The sequence below is a fragment of the Mytilus californianus genome, unplaced genomic scaffold (assembly GCF_021869535.1).
Source record: "Mytilus californianus isolate M0D057914Y unplaced genomic scaffold, xbMytCali1.0.p SCAF_15, whole genome shotgun sequence".
In the NCBI taxonomy this organism is placed as follows: Eukaryota; Metazoa; Mollusca; class Bivalvia; order Mytilida; family Mytilidae; genus Mytilus; species Mytilus californianus.
Window position 1 is genome coordinate 8,516,372 of NW_026262637.1, and position 21,589 is coordinate 8,537,960.

Consider the following 21,589-nt stretch of genomic DNA (forward strand, 5'->3'; position numbering starts at 1 on the left):
AAATTAAGCAAGACCCATACAAAAAGAATATTTCTAACATCAAATTTGAGTTCAGTTATTTCACATTTAGTCGGCAAATGGAGATTGCCAATATTTCGTTTTCATTTTTGACATATGCACTGTTGTTTTAGATCCGTGGCATTGGTTCCTCCATGCAAAACGGTAAAAGAAATGTTTTTGATAAATATTAGAATTCATGTAATAAAAGTCGTACAATATTTCGTGTTAAAAGTCGTACAATATTTCGTAAACGATTTTATTCTTTGCAAATTGGTATAACTGTAATTGTACTGCATCTTATTCAAATTTTGCTCCAAATGTATCACTCTAAATGCTAAAAAAACACAGAGACTTTTTAATATATTTTTTTTTTCAATTAAGCAAGTTCAGCATCATTGATAAACGAGGCACTATTATACTAATTCGTATTAATTATTTATGACACGATTGGAAGAATATGTCAACAAATTTCATCATCTTAACCTATGCACAAAAAAATCAATACAAACAAATGAACGTAACAAGAAAAAGCAACAAACACTAATCGCTGCATATTCAAAAGCTAAGAGTGTATAATTACTTAAAACAGATAACAATAGGTGCAAATGTCAGCAACAAAGACTGACAAATAGCTAAATGCATCTTATTTCAACTTTGTTAGAGAGAGAGAATTGGATCCATAACTGCTCAACAAATTTATATACGAATAATTTAGGATATGTAGGTTATAACTCATGTTTAAACCAAGTCTGGAAATTTGTTAATTGACTGATTGTGTTTTATTCCCTTTCTAGAAATATTGAATGTGGTTTGATTAGTTTCTCTGGTAAAAATTTCATAGCAGTAGACTAAATTATTGTTCGTGCGATGTTCTCACTTTTATATATTTCATAATAGAAAAAGAGCATATAGTTTATTCTAAACAAGAGTAAATTACTGTCGTGTAGCATCGCATATGGTACATGCATATTGCCCTGAGGAATAACGTGTATTACGTGTACACAAACTTCTCTGTTGCCTATTTAGATCATGTCTCGTCACAATAAAACACACAATAAATATCTTTATCCTAAAGTTACAATAACAGAATGACCACTAATTCGCAATGAAATTTGGAAGCATGATATCAATATACTTTTCCTTGTTTTTTATGTATTAAAGACTTTTTTTAGGTATTTGTAAAACGTTTAACGTTACGGGTCTTCTGATCTTTGAGTCACAAAGCAAACCGATGCTTGTTGACTTTCAGTTAATGAACAGTACTATTCATATCCGACAAGGAAGCTCTTCCTCTGATGTAAGATTATCTTAATGATATATTTGATTTGTGAATTCCTACCTGTCAAATAATGCAAGTATACTAATATCAAGGTTGCATTATCTTAGGCAAAGAAACAAAGCAATAACTTTGTTTTTTGCATACATTAAGATTGTTTCTGGATTTTTTTATTATTATTATTTGTTTATTTATTTATTTACACAAAATATCAATTAGTTAGACACAGGCTACCATTTCATTTCTTGTTTTTAAAACTTATGTCAGATTTACTGTTTAGGGAATAATATTGAATTTCTTGTTATCAAAAACTGCATATTTAATTCCAGAACCTGATTGCTCACAAGAACAATTAGAAGAATATGCCGTCTGTTCCCATCTAAATGCTCTAAAGTTAAACCCAAAGTCGAATAAAAAACGAGGTATGCATGTAGTCGTAAAAGAAAGATTATAAATGAAAGAAAAATACATTATATGCCAGTCTACTTCTTATTTCACCTTTTATAATTTTTACTGCAATGTTTCTATCACTGCAGATAACAAAAGAAAGAGTCATATGACTAAACGTAATTCATTAGTAGTTATGTACCGCTGTAATTATCTCTCTTTTCTTTATATGTCTGTAACACCGAAAAGGTAAGTACTCTATGCTGGAACTGTTTTGTTTGAATCAAGTCATTTGCAGTCTACTCAAATTTTAACAAACGACAATATTGTTGTGAGGACTATATTTATATTGTTTCCGACTTTTTTCTTGCGAATTATCATATAAAACCTTTTTCCTAAGTAAACAATCCGTCCCATGGATGCATGTAGTAGGTAGCCACAGCGTCAGCAAATGCATGCATTTGTAAACAATATCTGATCAGAAACTGTAATTTTGAATTGTACAACATTTTATTGAATTGTTGGAAAAGCTACTGAACATTACTGAATTGACTGCAGGCATATTGTTTGAACAGTACTGAAATTTCCGTTGTGGATAAGACTGAAAATTGAGTGAACGATTGAGTATGACTATATAATTTATTGTTCAGACTTTTCAGATAATGTTTAGATCGAAATGAACGTTTTCGACTTATATTCTACTAGTGATGAAATGAATGATACATTTTGTTTGTGAAATAATACATTTTTGTAGTTTATGAAATTGCAGTTTACTTTTTCAGTTCACCTTATATAGTTGAAGCTGTTGTGTTTAAGTTCATTCTTGTATGTTTTGTAAAGAATCGTTGTATGTATCTTGCATTTTAAATATTTGGTCCCCGAGAAGGTGTCAGACTACCAATTCAAAATCCCTATCTATTCAACCAAATTTTGTACTTGTAACAGCTTTCTTAACATTTGACCTTAAGTTTAACTTCATAGAAATCAGGTATATTCTGAAGTGTACATGACGGCTTAGAACTAGCTGTCATTAACTGCGAGTACTTTCAGATCAGTACTTAGTGTCTTTTTGTTGGTGGGATATACAAGTACCCGGCCACGTTCACTCTGTGTTTTTGTTAGATGTATTTCTATTTGTATCCATCTGATAAGTTGAGTCTTTTTCAACTGATTTTCATAGTTTGTTCTTATGTTGTACTGTTACAACACTGTCCCAGGTTAGGGGGACGGTTGGGATCCCGCTATCATGTTTAACCCCAACCCATTATGTATGTGTCGCAGGAAAAATGGGACACCAATCTATCGCCAAACTGGGTGAAGATAAAGTCACCAGAAACCACAAAGACTTTAGGCGTGGTATTAACTGAGGGCCATTTCCTGCATGAAACGAGTCGTCCAAGTTATAATACTTTATTATATGAATCTGTAAATATACAAATTGTAAGCCAAGTTTACAATGTGTTCCAATAGATATGAACAGTATGCACAACTGATATATTCACATGTTCAACGGAGCTATATTCTGACATTTACTAATATATCAAAATGCGGCCTTCAAGCCAAATTATTTGACGTCAATCATCAAGGAACATGAATATAAAATATGAATATGATATGAATGTGAAACATATAAAACTGAAAACACAAATAACATAAAATGTTTAAAAAATGGAACAAAATGGACACATATATCAGGTTACACACACACACCCTCCTGCAAAATGTTTCGTCTCGAAACTATCTCGAAATCAATATATCAAAACTATGACACTTTTGAAATTTGAACAATCTAGATGCGCATGCGGCAAACGCCACTATACCATATAGCAATGACCAAAATTCAGGACACTTCAATAGGATTCACATACAAATAAAAAATTACAAAATTTTCCCTCATTACTTTGAATTCCCGTTGACAAAGATCAATCCAAATTCTTGCTAAATCAAACGTAAGATGTGATACAAATATCTAAATTTCCCACTTTTACATTTATGTACAAAAGAAAAAATGGAGTGATAACATGATTCGTATGATTAAATTCTTTCGGTTGTCTAAGTTGTCACGTGATAAAGCAATACACATTCACTTTCACTAATATTAAATAACATCAAACATATTTACATGATGTAGTATGAGTTTCCCGGTAGATATGCGCATTATGAGAAATATGAATTTCAAATATACCTTTCAAACATCAGGGTTTCACAATCGTAAATTCACTTTATACAAAGCAGTTGCTCACATCAAAGTTGACAAATATTTGTTGTCTCACCATGAAGTAGCGGTACGTTGTTCTGGAACGACATTCTTGACTTGACTGTATAATAATATAAACGGCAAACGCCAAATACTGGTAATGACGGACCTGGACTTCACAAGACCATTCTCGTTATAAAATGTAGAAATCTACGTTGTCAAAACCATATAAAGTTGGACTATCTCGGTGGAACCTCCAAAATGTCGAAAAAATGAAAAATGGGACACAAATCTATCGCCAAACAGGGTGAAGATAAAGTCACCAGAAACCTCAAAGACTTTAGGTGTGGTATTAATTGAGGACCATTTTCTGCATGAAACGAGTCGTCCAAGTTTACATACAACGGAGCTATATTCTGACATTTACTAATATATCAAAATGCGGCCTTGTTGCCTAACTGAATTCTCTATTTGAATAACTTAAATATCTTTGCTTTAATTGAAACATTTAAACATGGCTAAACGAATAAATAAAGTTGCAAGTACCTGTAGCGGCGACTCTCGTCATCCGCCCTTCCTAATATATATATTGACCATTGACTAACTAAAAAGTGCTTATAATTATATATATATATATAAAAAGAAGATGTGGTATGATTGCCAATGAGACAACTCTCCACAAGAGACCTAATGACACAGAAATTAACAGGAGCCTGTAATTCAGTGGTTGTCGTTTGTTGATGTGTTACATATTTGTTTTCGTTCATTGTTTGTAAATTATGCCGTTAGTTTTCTCGTTTGAATTGTTTTACATTTGTCATTTCGGGGCCTTTTATAGCTGACTTTACGGTATGGGCTTTGCTCATTGTTGAAGGCCGTATGGTGACCTATAGTTGTTAACTTCTGTTTCATTTTGTCTCTTGTGGAGAGTTGTCTCATTGGCAATCATACCACATCTTCTTTTTAGTCAAAAAAGCGAGACATAGCGATCCTACATTCCGTCGTCGGCGTCGTCCACAAATATTCACTCTGTGGTTAAAGTTTTGGAAATTGTAATAACTTTCTTAAATTAAAACTATCCTGGATTTCTACCAAACTTGGAAAGAAGCTTGTTTATGATCATAAGATAGTATCCAGAAATAAATTTAAAAACCAAAATTCTGTTTATTAGTATTTTATTTATAAATGAACTTAGTTTTTCTGCCAGTAAACATTACATTCACTCTGTGGTTAAAGTTTTAAAAGTTTAAATAACTTTATTAAACTATCCTGGATTTCTATAAAACTTGGACAGAAGCTTGTTTATGATTAGAAGATGGTATCCGGAGGTCAATTTGGTAAAAAAAAATGTTTACTTATAAGTAGACCTAGTTTTTCTGCAAGTTAACATTACATTCACTCTGTGGTTAAAGTTTTTAAAGTTTTAATAACTTTATTAAGCTATCCTGGATTTCTATATAACTTGGACAGAGGCTTGTTTATGATAAAAAAAAAAACAGGTATCTAGAAGGAAATTTTGTAAAAATAATTCCAGTTTTTCCGTACGTTACTTATATATGGACTTAGTTTTTCTTCCAGTTAACATTACATACAGTCTGAAGTTAAAGTTCGTAAAACATTTATTAGAATTATAAAGTAGGCAAGAAGCTGAACCCTTACGAATTTTGTATATGTATCATCTTTCTACATGCCAGTTTTCACCCTACCTTTCAAGTCTTACCTCCGAAACACAAGTTTTACCAAATAACCACTGGTTATCTGGAAAACGGAAATTAGTATACTATAGAGCGCATTAATCCTCAATTTTAATTTAAACTCATTAACAAGTAAATTTTGCCTCAAAATGATTTAAAAATATTTCGCTTTCACCAAATGTGATGGTTAATTAAGTCTCCCAAACGAAGTTTGGGAAGACTTATTGTTTTTGCTCAGTTCTTATTATTATTATTATTCTTCTTCTTCTTCTTCTTCTTCTTCTTCTTCTTCTTCTTCTTCTTCTTCTTCTTCTTCTTCTTCTTCCGCCGCTTTTAAATTTGAACTTGTCCGCACCCGTTCTCCAAAACCGCTTGTCAGATTAACTTAGGGTTTCACAATATGTTAGACTAACATGTCTAGTGGTGCAATCAGGGTTTTGTTTGTGCAATGGGGTTTATAAAGGGGTACTTTGAGGGGCAAAAAGAAAAGAGGGTTTTACTATAGAACCCTATGGGATTTTATTTTTTGAAATTTTCAAATGATTATAAATTGAAAACCGTTTGTGATAGACACAATCTTTTTAATTGAAAATGTTCTAAATGATAAAGCCCATTTAATGAAATACAGGGTTAGTCCCCAGGGGCCACCCCCACCCCCTGCCATTTAAGAACGTTCTAATACCTTGTAAGTGGTCAAGATCCCCACCCCTAAACCATATATATTTTGGTTTGTTATGCTAAGATGGTTTGAATGATATACAGGGTTAGTCCCCAGGGGTCATCCCCACCCCCTGCCATTTGAGAAAGTTCTAATATCTTGTAAATGGTCGAGATCCCCACCCCTAAACCATATATATTCTGGTTTGTCATGATAAAGCACATCAAATGTAATACAGGGTTAGTCCCCAGGGGTCACCCCCACCCCCTGCCATTTAAGAAAGTTCTAATATCTTCTAAGTGGTCAAGATCCCCACCCCTAAACCATATATATTCTGGTTTGTCATGCTAAGATGGTTTGAATGATATACAGGGTTAGTCCCCAGGGGTCATCCCGACCCCCTGCCATTTGAGAAAGTTCTAATATCTTGTAAATGGTCGAGATCCCCACCCCTAAACCATATATATTCTGGTTTGTCATGATAAAGCACATCAAATGAAATACAGGGTTAGTCCCCAGGGGTCACCCCCACCCCCTGCCATTTAAGAAAGTTCTAATATCTTCTAAGTGGTCAAGATCCCCACCCCTAAACCATATATATTCTGGTTTGTCATGCTAAGATGGTTTGAATGATATACAGGGTTAGTCCCCAGGGGTCATCCCGACCCCCTGCCATTTGAGAAAGTTCTAATATCTTGTAAATGGTCGAGATCCCCACCCCTAAACCATATATATTCTGGTTTGTCATGATAAAGCACATCAAATGAAATACAGGGTTAGTCCCCAGGGGCCACCCCCACCCCCTGCCATTTGAGAACGTTCTAATACCTTGTAAGTGGTCAAGATCCCCACCCCTAAACCATATATATTTTGGTTTGTTATGCTAAGATGGTTTGAATGATATACAGGGTTAGTCCCCAGGGGTCATCCCCACCCCCTGCCATTTGAGAAAGTTCTAATATCTTGTAAATGGTCGAGATCCCCACCCCTAAACCATATATATTCTGGTTTGTCATGATAAAGCACATCAAATGTAATACAGGGTTAGTCCCCAGGGGTCACCCCCACCCCCTGCCATTTAAGAAAGTTCTAATATCTTCTAAGTGGTCAAGATCCCCACCCCTAAACCATATATATTCTGGTTTGTCATGCTAAGATGGTTTGAATGATATACAGGGTTAGTCCCCAGGGGTCATCCCGACCCCCTGCCATTTGAGAAAGTTCTAATATCTTGTAAATGGTCGAGATCCCAACCCCTAAACCATATATATTCTGGTTTGTCATGATAAAGCACATCAAATGAAATACAGGGTTAGTTCCCAGGAGTCACCCCCACCCCCTGCCATTTAAGAAAGTTCTAATATCTTCTAAGTGGTCAAGATCCCCACCCCTAAACCATATATATTCTGGTTTGTCATGCTAAGATGGTTTGAATGATATACAGGGTTAGTCCCCAGGGGTCATCCCGACCCCCTGCCATTTGAGAAAGTTCTAATATCTTGTAAATGGTCGAGATCCCCACCCCTAAACCATATATATTCTGGTTTGTCATGCGAAGATGGTTTGAATGATAAACAGGGTTAGTCCCCAGGGGTCATCCCGACCCCCTGCCATTTAAGAAAGTTCTAATATCTTCTAAGTGGTCAAGATCCCCACGCCTAAACCATATATATTCTGGTTTGTCATGCTAAGATGGTTTGAATGATATACAGGGTTAGTCCCCAGGGTCATCCGGACCCCCTGCCATTTGAGAAAGTTCTAATATCTTGTAAATGGTCGAGATCCCCACCCCTAAACCATATATATTCTGGTTTGTCATGATAAAGCACATCAAATGTAATACAGGGTTAGTCCCCAGGGGTCACCCCCACCCCCTGCCATTTAAGAAAGTTCTAATATCTTCTAAGTGGTCAAGATCCCCACGCCTAAACCATATATATTCTGGTTTGTCATGCTAAGATGGTTTGAATGATATACAGGGTTAGTCCCCAGGGGTCATCCCGACCCCCTGCCATTTGAGAAAGTTCTAATATCTTGTAAATGGTCGAGATCCCCACCCCTAAACCATATATATTCTGGTTTGTCATGATAAAGCACATCAAATGAAATACAGGGTTAGTTCCCAGGGGTCACCCCCACCCCCTGCCATTTAAGAAAGTTCTAATATCTTCTAAGTGGTCAAGATCCCCACCCCTAAACCATATATATTCTGGTTTGTCATGCTAAGATGGTTTGAATGATATACAGGGTTAGTCCCCAGGGGTCATCCCGACCCCCTGCCATTTGAGAAAGTTCTAATATCTTGTAAATGGTCGAGATCCCCACCCCTAAACCATATATATTCTGGTTTGTCATGCGAAGATGGTTTGAATGATAAACAGGGTTAGTCCCCAGGGGTCATCCCGACCCCCTGCCATTTGAGAAAGTTCTAGTATTTTGTAAATGGTCGAGATCCCCACCCCTAAACCATATATATTCTGGTTTGTCATGCCAAGATGATTTGAATGATATACAAGGTTAGTCCCCAGGCATCACTAATGCATATAACTTTACTGGATTAAACTAATTTTCACTGGACGTTGCCCAATGTCAGGCGACCCTGGGAATTACGAATTATGGGAGCTTCGTTTGGGAGACTTCGTAACAGCATCCTGTTACAATCATTTCTTGTTTAAGTAAATAATGACATCAAAAGCACTTATTCGTGTCAGAGTAGGGCTACTTTTAAATACAGTCTAAATTATAGGGAGTGAATTGGTGGTCTGACACCTAAACGTCCCTGTAAAAAAACTGTTATCTTACAATGAATATAATTGTAATAAGTTTTACACGCATTTTAGGATGGGTGCTCATAATAAAAAATACAAATTTTGGTGAGAGATCTTTGCCATCTGGAAGTGAAGTTGGTATGTACACATATATTTTCTATCATTGTATGACGCTATAAAATAAATATAGCATATTCTATGCTTAAAATATAACACCAAAATGAAGTTCAAGGAATTGGTACATCCGGATGCGACACCAGTATTCTGACAATAACTTCATGCTTTACGTTTAAAGAAGTTGCAGACCTAAAAAGTAAGAATCAGATTTCGATCGTGTATTTTTTTTTGTTTAATCCGTTATATACTGTTGAATTTAATATGCTTGGTTTCGATCCGTTATATCGAAAAGTAACTTAAAATCGGGCATCTGGTAGATCAAATTAATGCTCACAAGCCTTGCGTTGTTAAAATTATCACTGGATAAAAATTATTACCTATGTGTCTGCCTTTGCTCCTACATATTCCTACATATTCAAATATAAATGATACATTTCCAAAATTCAACATTCATACTAAACCTACGATAATAAAATAAGAATGCATGTTTTAGTTGTAATATATATGTTGTTTAACTGATACCACAAGGTACCAATATTTGAGAGTGGGATGTATAAAAACATTACATCGACTGAAAACAACTGAATATGGAACAATCTGTTCGAAATTCTTAAGCCAATTTCATATGTAGAAGTTTTGTTGTTTTACTTATTTTAATAATTGTATTGGTGAATAACATGAATAACTGTACATATTTTGCTTTCATCCGATCATTAATTGATAATGAGCAATTGTTTTCCATCGAAGCATTGAACACCAGCGTCTATTTCTTCCTTCCTTTTCTGATTTCAAATCCGGGGTATAGTTCAAAGCACAGCAGACGGTGCAATTTCAGTAGTGACGTCAATTACCTGCAGCCCATGTTTTGTTGGAACTAGAACATGGCAATGTTTCCAAAGCAAAAGAAGAATGTCATAATAGAATATAGTTCTTTTTTTTTTTGGTCTGTTGTATTGCTTGTTTAGTTTGTTTTTTAATCGCAACATTATAACAACCCTCAAAGTACCCCAACTCAGAGTAAAAATATTTAAGGGTCCTTTATCTAATTTTTGCAGCTATACCCTTTGAATGCAAACATAATTCTACTCCAAAATGATGTACCTGACAGTTTAATTTTTATTAAATTACGTCCCTGGAGATTCGTAAAATTCGTACTCTTTCTCGTCATTTCCCCGTTGACTCAATTGTAAACCTAGTAACCAAGATATATCTAGCAAAACAGGCTACTTTTAACAGTTTAAATTGAGGGGAAATGACGTCTCGCATCGATTCGAAAAAGTGAATTGTTCGGGATTGTTTAAAATGCGGATAAGTTTGGATATGTTTAGATGTGTTGCATGAATTTTCCGACATGAGCAGAACATCATAGCTGTTGACGTATTTTAAAAGTAGCTATAAAAGAGGGGCGAAAGATACCAAAGGAACAGTCAAACTCATAGATAGAAAATAAACTGATAATGCCATGGCTAAAAAAAGACAAACAGACAAATAATAGTATACAAGACATAACATAGACGACTAAAGACTACGCAACACAAACCCCACCAGAAATTGGGGGTGATCTCAGGTGCTATGGAAGTGTAAGCAGATCCTGCTCCACATATAGCACCCGTCGTGTTGCTCATGTTATTACAAACCTGGTAAATAGTCTAATTCGGTAGGTCACATTCGTGAAAAAGGAACGGGATTGTAGTTACGACATAAGGAACATATCCGATATCATTTGTGAAACGGATATTCCATAACGGCCAACCAACTCGTGATAGCGTCCGTAATATTTACGACGGGATGATTTCAACTTCAGCATTTGGAACTCTTGGTTTAAAAGCTTCCTTGTGAGCAGCAACCCTCCATCAAGGAAATCATGATAGAAAATATAGGCCCGGGAATATCGTATCAATTGGGAGATATATACTCCGTATGCAGGCGCTGCTGGTATGTTGCTTCAAAGAAATGGAAAGTTCACAATTGGGAAGCTGAAATCATCTCTTTTGTCGTTAAGTTTCGTTTTCATCCGACCCTAATTGTCAATTTCTAGATGTAAGTCGAGATATGTGGCAGACTCAACTGTATCTGTTGTATCCTTTATCTATAAATATATAGGCATGTTGACATTAGCAAACAGGCATTTGTCTGACTAACTTGTCAACATTTAGATTTTTTAAGGGAGTGGTTATCCCCAACCTTACAAGAATACATATAGACTGTGCTAATCGGGAGAAAATGAATTAAATGCGTTATTTGCACACTGAAAAAGTAAAAACTCTCAATGTACATCCCACAAATCAGGTCAGTACCGTAGGTTAAAATAGGAGAAACATGAATCACAATTTACAAAAAGAGATAATTCCGACCACTTTAAAGTCCAGTATGAGCATTCCGTTAAGGAGATTAACAAATATAAAGAAATGCTAACACCTTAGCTTTCTGACCAAGTAAAAATAGCAAAAAAAATAGCAAAACTCATCTCAAGTTCACTTTCCATTAATTGAGCAGAATAAGTTTATGGTTTCATAGCGAAAAGGTTCATTATTGAGGATGAAAGAAACAAAATATCATACTATTTTTTCAGAAAATCTTAAAAGTCTCTTTGAAGAATATCATTACAATGTTAGATATTACAAAGATGTTTCCGCTGACAAGCTTTTACAACATGTTGAGGCATGCGCATCCAAAGCCGATTCGAAGTGTTTTGTCTGCTTCATAAGCAGTCATGGCGACTTCTCATCAATTGAATGCATGGGAGGTGAATGTGTTGAAACAAAAGATATCCTTAAAAAAGCAAACACAGTACAGCTTAAAGGACAACCAAAATGTATCTTCATTGATGCATGTCGCACAGGTAAGTTAAGTTACAAAAATCGATAATGATATACATGATTGATTGTAGATGGTTTAATGTTCAGTGGCAAATATTTCTGCATTGATAGGAGGGGAACAAGTTTACAATGCATACAACAGGAGGAACATGTTATAGTGGTAATGAATTCAGCCTTTCACACAGGCCAACTCTAGACCTGTCTTACACAAAACCAGGTTCAACCCACCATTTTTTCTTAAAAACGTCCTGTACCAAGTCAGGAAAATGGCCATTGTTATATTATAGTTCGTTTCTGTATGTGTTGCATTTTAGGATTGAGTTTCTGTTGTGTCGTTGTTCTTCTCTTATATTTGATGTGTTTCCCTCAGTTTTAGTTTGTAACCCGGATTTGTTTTTTTTTCTCAATCGATTTTTGAATTTCGAATAGCGGTATACTACTGTTGCCTTTATTTAAATAGTTGCTGCAATGGTTTTAACATGCAAAGCGGTGGTATCGAATTTAACATCCCAGTTGTGACCGGAATTGGATGCGTACTTATACATCCCACACAAACAAACGCACGCCAAATTTTGGCCAGTGTTTTACTTTGGATGGGAAGAAGACCACAGTGGCAAAATGTCTATTCCCCAGCCACCATTGGGGTTAATATACAAGTTTACTCTTCCTGCAGGTTTTTTTGTAGGGAATTTAAATTACAGTTTGTTTTAAGATTACTTAAAGGATACTTTCTGTGTTAGTCTACATTATTTCCTTTCCTCAAGAAAGTTTCGCATATAAAGCTTTGTAAACTTCTAAAATATTTTGGCAAGATACAGATTACAGTATGTGCTTGAATTATCTATGATATCTATCTAAATCATTTGCCATTAACCATGTTTGTCAGAAAATATTTCGACAAAACTACGATTTGGTCATTTTTTATGTATTTTATGAATAATAATGAAGTCGCGTTTATGCATAGTATTATGCATGGACTAATATGGTAATTGTTTCATTCAGAATAAACTAAATTTTCTAAACAAGTATGTCGATATGCAAGCTCAAATTCTTTCAGTTCTTTCAAATCTCAATAATAATAATAATTTCTCACAATTATATATATTGATTTTCATTCAATATAAAGGTGGCCATTGTAGAATATTGATTTAATATTAATCTAGATTTTAACAGAATAGGATAATACATAGAAGATGTAGTTTTAACATAATTACCTATACTCCTCTTAATGGACGTGTTCCGAAATGGTATATACATGTACTCAATGATGATGTTGACAAATTAAACATTAAATGTAGGTTAAATATCAATACACAAAACTGATTTAAAGATTTAAGGTTTATTTCCCATAATGAAGCCCTTGTTTATGACAAAATATTCAAAGTGCAATTGTAACATAAAATATTGTTAGTCGGACAAAAAAATTCATAATGAAATAATATCCAGGACAACATTTCATTATATCCATGATAATTTTTCACTTTGAAATTATGTCATTGACGGAATACTGTCTATTATTACATTAATTCACTGTGAAATTGTGTCCATTATAATTCGTCACCTCCTTCTACACAATATTTCAATATGAAATCCTGTCCATGACAATATTTAACTATGAAATTCTGTCCATGACAATATTTCAATATGAAATTATGTCCATGAAATATTTTTCCTATCATGACAATTTTTCACTATGAAATTCTGTCCATGAAAATATTTCACTTTGGAATACTGGCTGTTATGACACTAATTCATTGTGAAATTTTTTCCATGATGTCTTTTACCTTTTGTCGTAAAGTTTTGATTCGTATACGTAAAATTGAAGTATCATAATCTAGGGATGACAACTTCTAAGTATGTCTAGCATATTCACCTTTTGTAAAATAGACTTTTGTAGCGCTTTGGCTATATAAACTTAAAAACTTATAAAACGTTTGATTAGATCGAGGGGCAACTAGTGTAGAGAGTCGCATAGTCATACATGACCCATTAATTGATTTGTTAGGAACGTGAATATTTTTTGTTTACATGAAATTTAATAAGAACTATTTGTACTACAAAATTATAATGCCATTGTATGCATCAACGTTAATAGTTTAAAGGAACCATTCTATAGGACAGACATATCATACTAGAATCCGATAATGAAACGATAATTTACGGGTTTATGTTAAAAGAAGACATGACGCTGATAAGTGGTAATGACTACGATCTTTATCTATTTTACTTTTTATGAATCGCACGAAATTAAGTGTAGCAAGCATTTGCGTCAACAAAATAACACACTGTTGGTAGTTATCCAAGAAAAGTTATATTCGTTATTTTCTAATCTAAATATAGGAGCGTTAAATCTTTTGATTTTCAGTAAAATTGAGAATGGAAATTGGGTATGTGTCAAAGAGACAACAACCCGACCAAAGAGCAACTGAAGGCCACCAATAGGTCTTCAATGCAGCGAGAAAATCCCGATCCCGGAAGCGTGCTTCAGCTGGCCCCTAAACAAAAATGTATACTTGTTCAGTGATAATGGACGTCATACTAAACTCCAAAATATATCAAAGAAACTAAAATTACAAATGTATGTCACTAGCTTAAAACAAACGTTAAATTTCTTTGTTTTATCGTTTCAAAAACCTTTTATGCATGAAGCTTTTCCTCATTGATGCAGGCTGTGCATTGACTTTTTAGCTCACCTGGCCCAAAAGGGCCAAGTGAGCTTTTCTCATCACTTGGCGTCCATCGTCCGTCGTCGTCCATTGACTTTTACAAAACCAAACTTAGCATAAATCATCCTTAAGGTATCTTGTTTAAAAAATGTATTCGATGACCCCGCTCGTCAACCAAAATGACCGCCATGGCTAAAAATAGAACAAGCGGGTAAAATGCAGTTATCTGAAACTAAAGCATTTATAGCAAATTTGACAGGATTAAAAATGTTTATCAAATGAAGATCTATCTTCCCATAAATTTTCAGATGCATCAGACAACCCGTTGTTGGGTAGCTGCCCCGGACTTAGTAATTTTCAGGACATTTTGCAGTTTTTGGTTATTATCTTGAATATTATAATAGATAAAGATAAACTGTAAACAGCAAAATTGTTCAGCAAAGTCAAATCCACAAATAGGTTAACATGACCAAAATGATCAATTGAACCAATAAAGAGTTATTGCTCTTTAAAGTCAATTTTTCACAATTATTCATCACTTGGCGTCCGTCGTCGTCCATTAACTTTTACAAAAAACTTCTCCTCTGAAACTACTTGGCCAAATTGAACCAAATTTGGCCTAAATCATTCATATGGTATTGTGTTTAAAAAGTATATCTCTTTATCCCGCCCATCAACCAAGATGGCTAAAAAAAGAACATAGGGGTAAAATACAAGTTCTGTCTAATATTTGAAACGCTATAAATAGAGAAAATCTGAAAGGAGGAAATTTCTTCAGAATAATGAGCTCTACCAATTGTCAATAAACGTCAAAATTGTTAGAAAAATTCTTATAGGAGTCATTGCCCATAAATGAAATTTAAAAAAAAGTATTTCATTTTTGCCTATTATCATAAAAACTATGATATTTAAAAAGAGAAACATTTTGTTTTCTGTTCTGCATTATATGATTTAAATTAAAATAGATAATTAACACTTTAAATCACAAAAATTATCAGTAATGCAAGATCTATTAATAAGTCAAAGAAACTAAACAGACTGAAAAATCAGTAATACAAGATCAACAAAATAGATAATTTTGTCAGTAAGTCTATTCTTGTCTACAATGTTGGAGAGTGTCCTTTGTTAAATATGCACATATACCAAGTCAAGGTGAGCGACACAGGCTCTTTAGAGCCTGTAGTTTGTTTACATCCTTGCATTGTGGTGTGTAGTGTAAAGTTCCATCATTTCAATCACACCACATATCTTTATAATTTGCAATTCTTGCGATTTGTTAATTTATTCCTCAATTATGACGACTTCAGTATGTACATTAAAGAGATTTATCCTGCCGAACAGACTTAAAACAAAGCTAATACTAACAATGAACACTGCCCTTTCCTGGATCTTGATATCTATATCTTTGACGGGAAGCTTTATACCAAATTCTATGATATAAGAGATGTTTTTTTTTTCATTTCCAATTGTTAATTATCCATTTTTAAATGGTGACGTTCCCTTATCACCATCTCATGGTGTTTATATATCAACTTGTTCGATTCGGTCGTGTATGTAACAACGAAAACAATCTCTGTATTACTGAAAAAAATATTACACCAGGGTTTTCGATATCACAAACTAGTCAAAACATTTACTAGATTTTATCATCGGTACAAGGACATCATTCGTAAATAGAAATCAACATGCAGACGTCTTATACGTTCAGGTATTTCACATTCAATCTTTTATGGTAATATTCTTTATAAGGCACAAAAATGTCGGCAATCACCTCAAAAGCTATCGAAATCTTTAAACAGACTTTTTAGGAAGGGATATAGTTACGATACTGTTGTCAGTTCGTGTTCATTAAAGATTACATATTTTGGTATTATTATTGATTCACTCATAGGGTCTTTGAATAGGAAATAAACAAATTTATTCTAAAACATATGCATTATACAGGTGATGTTCCTCTCATATATTTTATGATAGCATGATACTAAACCCCTAACGGTAGGGATTCTTCTTGATTTTCATATGATGAAGACATAATCTTGTAATCAGTTTAATTGAAGTCTGGAGCTGGCATGTCAGTAACTGCTAGTAGTCCTTTGTTATTTATTTATCATTGTCATTTTGTTTAATTTCTTGTGTTACCTATTCTGACATCGGACTCGGACTTCTTTTAAACTGCGTTTTACTGTGCGTATTGCTGTGTGTTTTTTATTCTACATTGGCTAGAGGTATAGGGGGAGGGTTGAGATTTCACAAAACATGTTTAACCCCGCCGACCACCAACACCACGTAATTTATGAAAAAAAAACCTTAAAAAAATTATTTACACTCCAAAAATAAATAATTCATTATTTATTACAAACTTTCAAGTTCTTTAAATGTAGTAAAGTTAATCGTTTAAATATGCAAGATTTCATTTTTATTTGAAAGGGAGTTTTTAAAATCTTGTACAGCTACATGTTCACAATTCTTGAATATATAGTATAAGTGGTAATCAGTGAATTAAACTTGATATTATTTTGATTATATCTTTTTTTAAAATTCCGTACCTTTTTTGCATTATAGGTAGAGGAAGCAGACCAGCAATTCCGGATGACAACTTTTTTGTTGGAATGTCATCTCTTGCTTACACTGAAAGTATGGCAGATGATCATGTAGGAGATTATTATCTTCACTGCATAGCAAACGTATTTAAGGAAAGCTTTGCGTTCCCTGCTTATGGCGATGGTTACGTGTAAGCTTTAATTTTGGATAATTCATTATATATTCTAACCAGACAAAAATTACCATATGTCGTCGAATGCACCAAACTCAATGAATATGTGCCGCTATATTAAAAGTTCCTTTTCTGTGGGTAATAAAAAACAAATTAAAAGCCAATTACAAGACTAATACACATAAGCAAAATATGGTATACCATTTACTCCAAGGCAAATTCAAAAAGGGGAAGCCCATAAAAAAAATAAATACGTGAAAAACATCTACGATATTCTTGACTTGATACAGCAATTTATCGAAGCTAAACATCATAATGTATGCCAGTTTTTTTATAGTTCTTGTTTTATTGACAAACTTAGTCTGAAAAAAGCACCACCCTCTTCATTGCTGAAAATTTAGGTACTTGTATACATTATCTACGGGATGAAGAATGTAAGTTGTTTTAACTATACAACAATACCTATACAGCAATGCCTATTTATATCTATGTACTATGGTAACTTTTTGTATTCTTGTCTTTCATTTTGCTAGTAGGCTTTGTCTATACATCTTTTTGTGTTTCTTTGTTACATATTTGATTGTTCTTATAGTGATTAAGACTGCTGTACCCCAATTTTGACATTTTTACCTATTATGTCTGTCTGTTTGTTCACAGATTGTCGTCTATATAATGGTATTGAATGCAACTCTCATACAAACTAGAGGTTTAGCAAGCTATATAAGCAAATTTAATCCACCATTTTCTACATACGAAAATGCCTGTACCAAGTCTAGAATATAACACTTGTAATCAACCCGTTTGGTGTGTTAGAGCTTTCGACTTTGCCATTTGATTATGGACTTTCCGTTTTGAATTTCCTCGGAGTTCGGTATTTTTGTTATTTTACTTTTAGATGTATAAATACCGAAACACGTCGTATAGCAATGCAAATTAACACCCAACAGTCATATTCAGGAATAGATTACGTTCGATATTTAACAGACCGACGACATAGATGTCAAACCACAATCTACGACTTGGTAAAAATGTCGTAAGTCAGTTTAAACACCGACACATTGTATCAACTAATTTGTGATGGTGTCCATAAAATTTATGGAGTGTCATTTTTAATATTTCCTCCTCATACCTCTTAGACAATGGTGGATTTTCAACATTCATGTATTTGGTTATGTTTCTTCATTCGGTTCGGTTAGTGTAAACATATTTTATTAATCAAATTCAAGTTAATGAATGTACACAATTTGGCATTTACATATATATATACATAATTGAATAATTAATTGGATCCGGAAACTAGCTGTTAACTTATATTAATCCGTTTCCTAAACTACGGTTCGGTTTGATATTGTGTTATGTCTTATCGTTTGTGGTTTGAATTCTGTATTGTCGGTACATTTCACATATGTCTTACTTGTCAGTATAGTAGAGTTAATTTCAATTTTCTGTGGATAAGGTTTTGTGTAAGCCAACAAAATTATGACGTCGTCACAGCATTAATATAAAATAGCCTTTCAAGACCGTCATAATAATGATAGTTATTTGGACTAGTATCTGAGTTTTTTGAAAATAATTGTGAATTTGTTGATCTCGTTTAATATAATTGTAAGCATTCCCGCTTATATGGCAATGTTAAAAATTATCGCCAAAAGGACATCATTACGTGACAGGAATACAGTACAAGCAAACGCAAGAACACTTAGCACAGAGAAACGCATACATAAATAATATAAAAGTCGTTACAACATGTTCTTTTATTCATTAAATGTCATTTCTTAAAACAGCATTTTTTCTTAATGCTACCCTTCATAATATCACTCCCTAATTTTAAATCCAGCTTAATTGTTCATGTTGTAATTTAAACAATACTTATGATGTTTATTATACTGCATGATTATTTTGTTTATATACCTTTCAGTCGTGACATTGATTATCTGATGAAGAAAGTACACAGGGATGTTCAATGGTATGCTGACAGCAATGGCGATTCCCAAAAGCCAATATATGAAAGTTCACTTAAAAGTCAACTGTTCCTTCAAGGAACAGAAAACTCTTAAATATGATATCAACTCTTATTTGTTTCGATGTACACTGTCATTTGCCAATATACATATTTTCAATGAAGCAAATGTATGTATTATTAATTTTATATACAATACATTCTTTTAATTAAAGTTTAGGAAAATAATTTGCGAAAGGATGGACATTGTGGTGAGAAAGTTAATGAATGAAGTAATTTCCAGTTTGTAACGCATATTATACGATTTCGATACAACCCATTTTTCCCTCTTTCATTGTTTGTAAGTAGTTATTTCTTTCAGAACGACAGGTTATTCTTTCGAAGAATCAACCCAGACGATACCAAGTTTCAATGACATTTACCTGTATAATGTCATATTTTTCTTGATAAAAATGCAAACTTTAATTACTTAATCATGTATTTCGTTTGATAAATATCATGTGTTGTTGCCATTTTTTTATTTTCTATATTTCGCTTTTGTAAGGCAGAAACAATCTTTCCTCCGTTTATTGGTCTGAAATACCGAAACTTGCCGTTGACGCACAGTTTAACTGTCAAAACAAATAATGTGAAGTTAACTTAATTTATCGCTACGATAAAGGATACTATGTGAGATGAATTTTATTATGCAAAACTTTTCATAAAAAAGCCAGATTTAACACATTCGTGAGTAGGATTGGGAAATCTTATTTATTCATATACTATAGGAAAATATAATTTCACCTATGGATATTCGTTTTTCGTGTTACATGAACATGTATCATGATTTCGTGCTCTCTTAATGCAAGACTTTTTTTGTACATCTTTATATATATCTTTTACTCTATATAATGAACAAGTGTACAAACATTCCTATTTTATATAGAATCACACACACGTACTTTAAAATGGGGAGGGGATATTATATTTCATCCCGATTCTTAAGTTGTATTAAAATTTAAAAAAAAGTGGTAGTACCAGACATAAGAGAGAAAACAATTATTCCGAATGATTATTCGTTTATAAAATTGTTGAAAAAATGATCTGCCTTTTCGCGATAAAATTTCATGAAAATACACAAAACAAAACATAAATCCCTCTTTCATAAAAAAAAAGTTGATACAATAAATTACTTACAAAGTGACTTGTATCATTTGTACACCGTAACAATTAATGTGCGTCTTGCTTTGTGCTGTTAAAGCAATATTTCTATTGAAACTGGATAATGATTTCTAATGTTTATGTATCTAAATTAATTAGTGAGATTTATTACACATTATAAATGAGCCGTAGGGCATATTAAAACCTGAACACATCAGCAAATAATATCCAACTATAGTGTGGTCGGTAAAATAGAATGAAAGTACTGAAATGTTTTTGCAAAAAATAATATTTGTTGATCGCATATAAGTCAGATAATGCATATTTTAAGGTTTTTCTTGTCGTATAACACATCTCGGGATGTCAGGATTGCCCAAAGAAAGAACTCCTTACACCCGGTCTTTCATTTGACCAATCCTGACACCCCTTGGAGTGTTAAAATGGTTTACTTTTACAAATTATGACTTGGATTGAGCGTTGTTTCCTTGGCACTCATACCATATATTCTTATATATATTATCTTTAACATACTTATCGCAATTCTAACACTTTCAAAATATATAGCCGAAATTTAACCAAAGACCCAACATAACGTGCAGGTTACGGCTGCCCTATTGACGTCTCATAAGGTTTATGTTGTCATACAATAATGTTACTTTATCATGTTATACCATACTGCTAACTACCTTTCCCACCCGGCACTCAACGTCATTTCAACGTTGATAAATGATTGATGTTTGGTCATGACGTTGTTTCAACGTTGTTTCAACGTTGAAATAACAACGTTGAGTTTAGGTTGAAGAAAGTATGTTGTTTCAACGTTGAATTTCGGTTGTTTCTACAACGTTGAATTATGGTTGCAGAAAGTATGTTGTTTCAACGTTGGATTTTGGTTGTTTCTATAACGTTGAATTATGGTTGCAGAAAGTATGTTGTTTCAACGTTGGATTTGGTTGAATCTTCAACGTTGAATTTAGGTAACAGAAAGTATGTTATTTCAACGTTTAATATAGGTTGATTCTTCAACGTTGAATTTAGGTTACAGAAAGTACATTGTTTGCTGAATTTTGGTTGAATCCTTAATGTTGAAGGTATATATATATATGTTGAAAAATGCTGTTTAAAAGTTGATTCTTTTATGTTCAAATCAAGGCACTGGCTGTGGTTACACACAGAAACTAAAAAACAATAAGA

General features: G+C 33.5%; 1 long non-coding RNA gene across 1 annotated transcript; it reads left to right on the forward strand.

Moving 5' to 3' along the window:
- The first annotated feature begins 1,588 nt into the window (after positions 1-1,588).
- LOC127725331 (uncharacterized) lies at positions 1,589-19,763 on the forward strand. Its single transcript, XR_007992928.1, has 5 exons — positions 1,589-1,698; positions 9,053-9,118; positions 11,670-11,939; positions 17,145-17,313; positions 19,214-19,763. It is a non-coding gene; the product is annotated as an uncharacterized LOC127725331 (long non-coding RNA).
- The last annotated feature ends 1,826 nt before the right edge of the window (positions 19,764-21,589 follow it).